The following is a 12112-nucleotide window of genomic DNA, read 5'->3' on the forward strand; positions in this document are numbered from 1 at the left end:
ATCATGGTGCATTTTTGTGTGTGGCTAACCTGTTTACATCAAAAAATTTACTGAAATAAGTCTATGTTTTGTCATTTTTACTAAGGTAAAGTCTTTAGCAATAGCATTTCAAATCTTTCCTTGATATAAATTGCTAAAGTGATAGAAAGAAGAGAGGTAACTATTGGGGGAAAAATACTCCCCTTTTTGTAAGAAGAAAAATATTTTGAAACAAATTTTTTTTAATAAATGAGTATAACAGTAGTTTCAACTTTTCAGGGTTGTTACCAATATAAGTTATCATTATGAGTTAGTATTAATAAGGAATTTGGAACAGTGCCTTGCATAGAATACATATTATATAAGAGCTAGTTAAGTGCATAAATAAAAGAATTCTTAGGATTCAACCATTTAGGGAAGAAATAAATGCTAGTGACAATGCTCTATGAGATGAGTGACCAGAGGTATAATAGGAATGTAGCAGCAAGTGGCTGAACACTTATTTGTGTGATGACTTAGATCTGTTATCAAATGAAGCTGATCCAAATAATTCCTATAGGTCTACAAAGGTTTTCTAGATATAACATGACACAGAATAGTTTTCTTGAATATTGAAAATGCTTTCCTCTTTTTTCCTTTGTTAGGGCTTCACCTCCAGTTGGTAGGTTCTAGATGAGTCTTTCAGGTTTGTTCTTTAAGGATTTAGTGCTGAAGTTTTTTCATCAGAATATTCCCTAACCTTATTATTTTGTCCTTTGAATTTGTCTTGTGCAATTTCAACATGGTGTATCTTTCCAAAACACACACACACACACACACACACACACACACACACGGCAATCACAGAACTATCCCAACATGAATGTTAGACAAGTTTCTACTGAAGTTTGGATTTCTTGGTTGTCAGATATCATTTACCCTCCAGGATGATTATTCAATATCAGGGAAGAAATGGTTGGAAATTCTGCTTCTTTCTGAAGTAAATTGAAACTTTCTGTGATAATCTTAATAATTCACATTTGCTTTAGGCTTTACAGGTTAAAAAACACTTTCTAGAAATTATCTCATTTGATTCTCACAACAGTCCTATAAAACATTAATAGTATTCACTTTTTATCTGATGAGGAAACTGAGTCTCAGAGATTAAATTACCTACCCCAATATCACCACTATGTGCGAAGACTTTCCCTAAACTCTCTTCCTGACTAACCTTCAGTACATCACTCAAGGCACTTTAAAATTAGGATCAATCCAGGGTGCCTGGGTGGCAGATTTGGTTAAGTGTTTGGTTCATGTCGTGATCTCAGGGTCATGAGATTGAGCTCTGTGCTCAGAGCAGACTCAGAGCAGAGTCTGCTTGAGATTCTCTCTCCCTCTGCCCCTCCTGCTATGCCCCCTCTCTCTAAAATAAATAAATCTTAAAAAAAAATAAAAACTGGGATCAAGACCAAAAAATTCAAGATGGTTAGCAGTTTTTTCACTCTTTTAAAAAAAGTTTTCTGACAAATATGTTTCACCCTTCATCCATAGTTGCTTAAGACAAGTTTGAGTCTCACTTAGCTGCATATTAATGCTTTTGGTTTGAGATTTTTTGATCTTGTGGGGGCAGAATTTTTAAGATGTCTCCCATCATTCCCATTTTCTTGCTACTCAAATACCAAAGTAGGTATTACTATGAAGGGACTTTGCATATTTAATTAAGATAACTAATCAGATGACTTTAAAATAAGACTATCTTAGATTTTCTCAGCCAAAGAGGAAGTAAAAGAGAAAGCCAGCGGAATTCAAAGCATTATTGACTCCATATACAGTTGCTGGCTCAAAGATGGAGGAGGCTGTGTGGGAAGTCTGAGAATAATTCTGCCAACAACCAATGAGCTTGGAAAAAGAAAACCCCGAGCCCCATATGAAAACTGCAGCCCCGACTAATGTCTATGGGACCCTGGGCAGAGAATCCAACCACACTATGCTGGATTTTTGGCTTATAGACATATAAGATGATAAATGAGTATTGTTTTAAACTGCTAAATATATGATACTTTGTTATGCAACAATAGAAAACAAATACAGAGTTGTACATTTAAAGCCTATGAAATTCAAGGAGAATACCTGTTATTTTTATTTACCATGTGCTTGGCCCCATTCACATGACCCTTTTCCTGGACACCAAGACGAGAGAGTAGTATTGTCTCCATTCATCATTGTCAAAAAGCACATGGCTCCAGGGGATTCTGAACAGCTCCTTCACATCTTATCAAGAGACTTTTACTACTCCCTAAGCAACAGTAACATTGTTCTATTTTATAAATAAAAGAGGTCTGAACCACTTTAAGAGGTCATACATTTAAAAAAAAAAAAAAAGAGGTCAGACATTGTATAATTCCAATGGTGATGATGTTATCTGCTAAAGTGTATACATGCCATTTCATCTACCTACTGAGCAGGGCCACACACTTATTGTAGTTTCAACGCATTTTTTTTTCTTTGTATGACTCTAACTGATCCCCTGGCACTAGACCAAAGGTCCCTTCCCCTCTTTGTACACTTGGGAAAAAAAATTCAGCCAGCACTTAAGTCCCATCTAATTGGGCATTTTGTTTGGACCATGAGTTGTATTCCTAGCTATTGTAGGCTTGTGTTCCTCAGAAATTCCTATGTTAATGCCTTGTGCTCTATTACCTCAGAATGTGACCTTATTTGAAATAGGGTCATTGTGGATGTAATTAATTAAAATGAATTCATACTAGAGTAGGGTGGATCTCTTAGTCTTTACTGGTATCCTAAAAAAAAAAGGGGGGGGGGAAATTTAGAGACAGATATACACACATGGGGAGAATCTATACAGAAATGAAGGCAGAGATCAGAATGATGCAGCAGAAGCCAAGGAATGCAAATCATTGCCAAAAGCTAGGAAAGACATCTGGAACAGATCCTTTCCTCACTGCCCTTAGAAGGAACCAGCACTGCCAACACCTTGATCTTGGACCTCTACCTCTAGAACTGTGAGACTAAATTTACGTTGTGTAAGCTGCAGTTTGTGGTATTTTGTTTTGTTTTGCAAACTAATATACTAGGCAGTGTGGGAACCATTCCCAAATCAGCCCTCACTGTAGCTGATGAGTGGCAGAGATAACCTGTTCCACATGCTTGCGTCAATCTTGTTATAATTTTGCCCTTTTTGGCAAGCTTCTTCTGACACTACCAAAGTGTTCTGCAATCTGGTGTCATCTTTACACCTTTTCCCAATCAAGTCTGCCCATACAATCATATATTCATCAGATAACCTAAAGCTCCACATGGAGGAACATCAAGTAACAGAACCTAGAATAAGCATATAACTCATTAATGTGTGCTGGGCCAAATATCTAAGAGATATTTTGTTACTTGTCATAAAAAAATTTTAAGTAAAGATGCAAAAAAATATTTCCAAAGAATTACCATAATTTTGTTAGTAAGCAAGGCATTGGGTTTTTTGAAGTTGACAAAATCAACTCATGGTCCTTTACATCATTATAAAAATTTACAATAGAGAAAGTACCAGGGATTAAGTTTTTACTAATTATAATAATGTCTTGTATCAAAAGCAAAAAAAAAAAAAAGTCAAGTATTTTTAACATTTTTCTGTCAAGTAAAGCATGCATTTAGCAACAGAATGTTTTTCTTATTCATATATTTAGCAACCTTAAGAGCCAGTGTTTGATAACAGGGAAAAAGGGATAATCCAGATTTGGGAACCATGGGTCTCACTTTCAGTTTCTTGACATTTTGCATGATTTTGAGCCATGGTTGTAACTCTTCTCTTCCTGGTTCTTCATCTGTGAAGTGGGAGTGGATGGGCTGCCACTATATTCTTCCCTAGGATGAAATACTAGCTGTGGAAATTAAGTTCGTTGAAAAATATGTCCAATATATATATATTCCCAAGGAAATATGAAAACTATTTCTGTATACGTTTGTGTGAAAATTCATCTGTCACTGTGCCTTCCAAGTCCCAGCTTATTGGAATCATTTTCTATCAAGATTTGGTTGACAAGAGAGGAAAGTGAGCAGGGCATGGAAGCTAGAATTATAGGAATAGCAATGAGCAATGCCTGCATCAAAGGAACCAAGACTGGAAGCAGACCAGGAGGGGCAATTTCACTATTGTGAGCTTCTACATTTAATATTAGTATTGATATTATCAATGCCATATGACATTTTGCAAATATGCTGAGGTTGGGATAATCTTCTGTATGTATGTGTGTACATGTATGTAAATATGTATGTAAATGCATATGCATGATTATGTGTATATTCAACTGCTTGTATATATATGTATGTATATGTTTATAGATGTATATATATATGTATATACACACAAAATACTTTGAAGCTTCATAGAATGAAGACATATATAACAAGTACTTTATATAAATACTGAAGCAAAATGGGAAAGACATATATAATATGAATTTCCAGTTTTGAAAGATTTATCTAGCAATATTCACCCTTATGTTGTATTCTTAGATTTGGAGCCTTAAGAAACTCCTAAAATACAGTGTTGTGACAAGAAATCAAGTAGGCTAACTAGGGCAGATTGATCTAAAAAACTCATTATAAAATCTTACTCATGCTCCAAGGCTCAGTTATTTTTCTTTGAAATGTTTCTGGTCTCTCACTACCCCTTTCTGATGCCCCCAGCACGGAATTTATTCATTCCACTACTATAAATTTACCATATGGGATTAGCTCAGAAATTGCTTTCTCCCTTCCTCATACAAATACTTTGGAGTTTTGGTGCTGAGGCCACAGCAAGTGGCTAATACAGACACTGTCAGGACTGGATCTTTTATCTTTCCTCAACTCCAAGCAGAATCAGAATGTCTGTAGCTTAGGGGCACTTGAGTGCATTTGATTCCATTGAATCCCTTGTGTATGTGTGGAACATTGACTTATGCCTGTCTTCACATCAAGCCTCTAGTCACTGGTCATGCCTTTATTTCTCTGACTTCCTGTTTTTGTGACTTAAACTATTATTGAGATCCCTAGCATAAGGGATGACAGAGTCAATAAATATTCATTGAATAAGTAAATGAACTTCTACATGATTTGCTGCTGTGTAGTGCCACAGCTCAGACGCTGTGGTCAAACTTGTATTTAAACCCTATGGTGGCCACTTGTTAGCATTGTGATTGCAGGCAAGTCCCTTAATCTCTGTAAGCCTCATCAGTAATATGGAGCTAACAGTATTCACCTTATAAAGTTAGTTAAAAACAAAATGAGATAATCCATGTGACATATAATTACCTTATGATTTGCATTGTCTTTTTGTGTTTATGACCTGTAATTACAGGGGACGTTTTTATTCATATTTATATCTTTAGAACCTATTCCAATATACTCTGATTTAACTGTGAGTGGCAATGTTGGATAAATGACAGGGTCATGGCAGGTCACTGGAGTTTTTTTTTTTAAGACTTTTTTGAAGCAGTTTTAGGTTCACAGCAAAACTGAGAGGAAAGTAAAGAGGATTCTTATATGCTCCCTATTCCCCAAACTGCACAGCCTTCCCCCACTATTGCCATGCCCCACCAGAGTGGTACATCTCTTACAACTGATGAACCTACATTGCACATCATAATATGATGGGTCCTGGAACTTTATAATGGCCTTCTCTACCCATCCACGTTCTTTCTGCTGGACTTGATTAGTCTTTTAAAACTTCTCAGTATTTTTCCAAATCCCTTATGAATTAATGTCCAAGAAATGCAAACAAAGCCTTGAAAGGTGAGTCATAGAAAGAATCTTTGTTAAAGACCGTAAAGCATCCACTCCAATCATTGTAAGTAGGAGGGCTTACATGGCTGGAAGAGTAACAAGAAGAGCTGGAGGAACAGACCATAGGCTGGGGTTCCTAGTGACCTATTCCAAGACCATCCCCGGAAAGGGAGCTGTTGATCCTGCTGGGTTCAAAAGACTGTCATTGCTACAGAACCTTGGAACAATTGTTGTGACTGCCCCAAACCACACTGCTTTTCCCTCCACCCACCCTAGTTAAGCGGAGGCCCTGCATTCTCTTCCTTTTTAAATTACAGTCTAAATCAAAGTCTCATGCAGATGTGTTGACTGCAGAATCTGTCACATGCCTGCACTGTTGCAGCAAATTCAGGTGTTGGGATTCCATGATAGGAAGGAATGATCTGAAGGAAGCTCAGAGTGTTTATAGACTTGAAAGAAAGCCAGTGTTCTGGAGTAGAAGGAGTAAGGGAGTAAGACAGCTGTGATGTGAAGTATGGGTTTATATGGCAGGACTTTTGCTGATCTGAATGAAATATATTAGGATGGATATTTAATCTTTCAATGGTTCAAGATCAGTACCAAGTTAAAGAGAGAGAGAGAGAGAGAGAGAGAGAGAGAAGAAAGAAGAGAGAAGAGAGAAGGAAGAGGAGAAAGGCTATCCAGTGAGGGGGGATATGGAAATATTTACTGGAACTTTAGGTAGTTCCCCTGGATTTTACTTGAGTTTTAATTGCTCATTCCTCAGATATCTCAGAAAGACAGGAGAGATAGATTACTTGGTTTTAAATTAAAGTATAGTCAGGGACAAAGAAAAAGTCTGTCATGCAGGGAGAGCATTTCTAGACTCAAATCCTAGGGAAACTGCTTGTGTCTACTGGTTTATTCAAATAGGAAGCAAGGGTCATATTGATTTGCTTTCAGATGCGTCTCCTGCCAGGGCATAAGCTCTTGAAGCTGGGTAAATATTTCATGTCCCTGCCTTAGGCCAGGTTACTCTGACTTCTGACTGCTAGTTACCAATGAGACAATGTGCTACTAGCCTAAGATCCACATCTGTCTCACCTGAGATAAAAACATCTCCAAATTTCTTCCTCTGAAGGAAATGGGCATTAACAGTTTGTGAAATTGCCTCTTTAAAATCAGATATAAATTTTGCTTTTTTTTTTTTAAGATTTTATTTATTTATTTGAGAGAGAGAGAAAGAAAGTGTGAGCACATGAGTGAGGGACAGGTAGAGGGAGAAGCAGACTCCCTGCCGAGCAGGGAGCCAGACATGGGGCTCTAAGTCTACCAAGCTTTTCATTTAGCATCCCTTCCTTCAATTACGTTCTACTTAGGGAATCTGTTTTCCTTTGCGCTTTGTGCATATTCACATTTATTTCTATCAACCTCTTTTGTAAGTTATCTTTTTATTTTTATTCACTAAATATTGTTAATTCTTTAACTTACCTGGACTATATTTTGAGTGAGGCGGTAAAGTGAGAAACTAGTTTTAAATATCTAGACATTAGGCAATTATTTCAGCATTATTGCTAAGACAGCATTCTTTTGCTACTGATTCATTCACAACTCTACTGTTCTGCTAAATTCTGATTTACAATATTGTCTGCTTCTGACTTCTGCGATAGTTTATTCATTCTGTCTGTTCTCATGTTATCTACTAAATTTGTACTCAATTTTAATTGATGAAAAAGGTTTCCTCATTGCTTTCATATAATTTTTTTTGCTTCTTCAATTTATTCTTTTAGCTGAATTAACTTTAGGATCACTTTTCAGTTTTTTAAAAAAATTACCAAAGGTTAAGTGGAAATTCATTAGAACAAAACATTAATTTGAGAGAGGTTGGAATATTTACCACATTAAGTCTCTCCATTTAGTCGGGTTCTATTTATGTTTTTGAGAAATATTTAGTCATTTATACAATATAGATCCGCAAACACTTTCAGATGTTTTTTCCTACATGTGCTAAATTTTCTTGTGCTAATAAAGTTTCATCCATTACATTTCTTTTTTTTAAATTTTTTTTATTTACTTATGATAGTCACACAGAGAGAGAGAGAGAGAGTCAGAGACATAGGCAGAGGGAGAAGCAGGCTCCATGCACCGGGAGCCCGACGTGGGATTCGATCCCGGGTCCTCAGGATCGCGCCCTGGGCCAAAGGCAGGCGCCAAACCGCTGCGCCACCCAGGGATCCCATCCATTACATTTCTATGTGAATATTCTTGGTATTTAAAAAGGCTATTACTTTTGTAGCAGCCTACATTCATATATTCTGTTGATACTCTAAAGCTCTTCCTCTGTTGATTCATTTGGGTTTTCTAAGTGCACAACTTTTCAATTTATTAAACTTCTGACTAAATTTTTTTTATTGTGTCATCAAAAGTTCCAGATAGCATCAAGCAATAGCAGTAACTAGTAGCTGTATGCATATTATCTGTGCATTGTCCCTCAATTTAAAGTAATTCTGTATATGTTTCTCAGTTATATATGAGGTTGGCTTATGGGCTAAAACATATTTTCTACATCATGTTAAGGAAGTATTCTGCTCCTATTCTGATCTCCTAATAAAAGTATTATTTTATTAGGAGATCAGTTGCTTGAAAATCAGGACTATTTGCTGAAAATTATCAAATGGCTTTAGACATGCCACCCCAATTAGTCTGAATTTTTCTTTTTGACATATTAATAGGGATTATTATATTAATAAATCTCTATTCTTAAACTATCTTTGCTTTCATAAAATAAGCCCTGCTTGCTATAGGGTGCCATTCTTTTAATATTGTTCTAAATAATTTATTTTCACAACTCTATTTATGGTCATAATGGATTGTGGTTTTATTTTTGTTTTATCTTTTTAAAGGGTTGTTATTTAGTTTATACCAGCTTGGTAAATAAACTCAGGTGACTTTATGATTCTTGTTTTGGTGGTGATAAGAGCATTTAACACTAGATTGAAATTCTTAACATATTTTTAAGTGTATAATACAGTATTAGTAGCTGTAGGTACGATGTTGTACAACAGATCTCAAGAACATATTCATTTTGTATAACTGAAACTTTATGCCTGTTGAATAGCTACATCAATCTCTTCCTCCTCCCAGTACCTGGCAACTACCATACTACTCTCTGGTTCTATGAGTTTGACTATTTTAGATACCTCATATAGTGAATTGTATAGCATTTGTCCTTCTGTGATTGGATCATGTCATTTAGCATAAGGCCATGGTTCATCCATCTTGTGGCATATGGAAGGATTCCCTACTTTTTAAGGCTAAAATAATATTCCTTTGTGTGTATATACCACATTTTCTTTATTTATTCATTCATCAAGGGACATTTAGATTATTTCCATATCTTGGCTATTATATAAATGCCACAATAAATATAGGAGTACAAATATCTCTTTGAGATCTTGATATCAATTCCTTTGTATAAACACCTAGAGAGGGATTACTATATCATATGGTAGTTCTATTTTTGATTTTTTGAGGAAATTCCATACTATTTTCTTTCCTACCAACATTCTACTTTCCCACCAGCAGTGTACAAGGGTCCTCCACATTCTCCCCAAGACTTGTTATCTTAAAACAAAAATAATAGCCATCCTAACAGGTGTGAGGTAGTATTGTCGTTTTGATTTTCATTTCCCTGATGCTTACTGAAGTTAGCATTTTTTATCTACATCTTGCCCATTCATATGTTTTCTTTGGAGAAATTTCTATTCAAGTCCTTACTCATTTTTTAATAAACATTCTGGAACAGTTTATGTAGCATGACAGTCACTTTAAAGTTTCACCAAACTTACTAATAGCTTCTGTGGATCTAGTGACTTTTAGGGTTGTCAGTAATGCTTCTAAATTATTTTCTTTGGTGAGTGATTTCTTCCAATTTTTTTTAAGTTTTGAAGAAATTCAAAAAGAATGTTGAGTCAGAATGTGATGAACTGTCCTGGGTACATAGCTTGAAGAAGAAAGGACTTGTATGCATATCAACTTTTTCTTAAATTTTTTTTTTTTTTTTTTTTTTTTTTTTTTTTTTTTTTTTTTGGTAACACCTTCCAGCTCTGAGTGCCTGGAATTTCCATTCCAGACACCCGCTGCTTTATCCTCTCCCAGGAGAAAATGCTTTAGTCTTCTTTTGGGTGGGAGAGAAGCAATTAGGGGGCTGTAACTGGAGAAGAGAAGTACAGATTTGCTTCTTAAATCATCTTACAACCACTCTTTTGTTTAGTGTAATTCTCAGAGGTAGCTGATACTGCCAAAGGCTGGGCCTTTGAGGGGATTCTATAGTGTAAACTAGCTGGCGATACCTACCACTGGCTAAAGATTCAGCTTTTTGGATCTGTTAGGTTAATCACTATGTATCCATCTGCTTCTCTGTTTCCCAAGTCCTGTTGCTTCTGATGTCTCTGTCCTTGTGGATTTATACTGTATAAAAATCACTTCTAGTGAGATTTTGTGGGACAGTGAAGCTGCCTGCATTGTTTACTTCCATATTTTGGGGTGTCCTCTTTTTAAAAAACTTTTTATATTAAAAAATTTTAATTTATAAGAAAGCTGCAAGAACATTACCCCTAGGTTTATCAATTGCTAACATTTTTTAAATCAGATTTGCTTTATCTTTCTATATATCTACTGCATATTATTATTAGTTTGGCATCTATTTTGCAAGAAACACATTCTCTTAATAACCATTATACAGTTATAAAATTCAGGAAATTTGACATTTTTTTAACATTGATCAGATATTATTATCTAAAAGACAGTCTGTATTCAAACTTTGCTAATGGCTGCAACAATGTCCCTCTAGCAACCGAGCTTCTTACAATGCATCTAGTTGTTGTGCTGCTATATACTTCTCCAGACATGTGTATAACTATTATAGGGTATGAAAGGTAGTTTGGTAGTCTTGGACTGGAATAAATAAGGGTACAAACAATAGGATTTGTTTCAATGCTTTTTGGGAGACAAAACCTAAATGAAGCTTATTATCTTTGCATCTTAATCTTTAAGCACCAAAAATCATGTATTTAACTTACTAGGCATAAAGAAAGATAATGATAAATAAAGGTGAGAACTTAAAAATGAAATTGAATTTGGTTACATGAGACAAATGTTGATTTTACATATTTTTGGTCAAAAGTCATACAAGTATCATATCTTAGATACTCTTGAGCATTATTAAAGCAGTACAATAGAAGTAACTTAAAATCATCTTTACAAAATAGCTATTCCCTGACATGAAGTGGAAACTTTTATTATGAGCTATTAATTCTTTTAGAATGCTACCTATTGAATGATTTCATTCAAAATAATTTGGTAAAGTAAAATACAAGAACTGATATTTAGTGAAATCAGACTGTGATGACAACATAAAAGAATGTTTATGTGTCATAGTAACAAAATCAAATCAGGAAACAATAGGTTTACCATTTTATTTATGGATTTAAAGAAGAATCAGAGGTAACATTTAGAAGCAACTTATATCTATTTACTTTGGGTTTTTTAGGAAAACACACTCTTTGTGTGTACCCTGTTTTCTTTCTTTCTTTCTTTCTTTCTTTCTTTCTTTCTTTCTTTCTTTCTTTCTTTCTTTCTTTCTTTCTTTTTCTTTCTTTCTTTTTTCTTTCTTTCTTTCTTTCTTTCTTTCTTTCTTTCTTTCTTTCTTTCTTTCTTTCTTTCTTTCTTCTTTCTTTCTTCTTTCTTTCTTTCTTTCTTTCTTTCTTTCTTTCTTTTCTTTCTTTCTTCTTTCTCTCTCTCTCTCTTTTTTTTTTTTTAGAGAAAGAGAGAGAGAGAGTGTGTGCATGTGAAGTAGAGGAGGGGCTGAGGGAGAAGGAGAGAGAGAATCTCAAGCAGGTTTCACACCCAGCACCCAGCACAATGCAGGGCTTGATCTCATGACCTTGAGATCATGATGTGAGATGAAATTAAGGCTCAAACAACTTCACCGACTGGGCCACCCAGGTACCCCGCCATGTTTTCTTTTTTATCCCACAGTCTGATAATTTTTGTGTTTTGTAATATACTGTCCCTTCGGCCTTCATTGTGAGTTTGAGGTTTATGGGGTTGGGACTGAGGTGAAGTTAGAGGGAAGTTTCATGGTGTTGACACAGCCTCACCACCCATTACATTCAGGAATCCAGCTTGCTGATACTCCTTTATGTTATAATTAGACTTACAAGAATCTGATTGCCACCTGTGAATGCCAAATATGCTTCCACACTGTGTTTCACATTTTATCTGCAGAGGCAGAGCACCCAGGAAACAACCAGCTTAAAGAATGTGCAAATTCACACCCCTGAACTGCTGAGAAATTCTTTAGCTCCAACTTAGTAACTGTCAGAGTGAGCTATAT

Source organism: Canis lupus, chromosome 7 (genome assembly GCF_048164855.1).
Source record: "Canis lupus baileyi chromosome 7, mCanLup2.hap1, whole genome shotgun sequence".
Taxonomy (NCBI): Eukaryota; Metazoa; Chordata; class Mammalia; order Carnivora; family Canidae; genus Canis; species Canis lupus.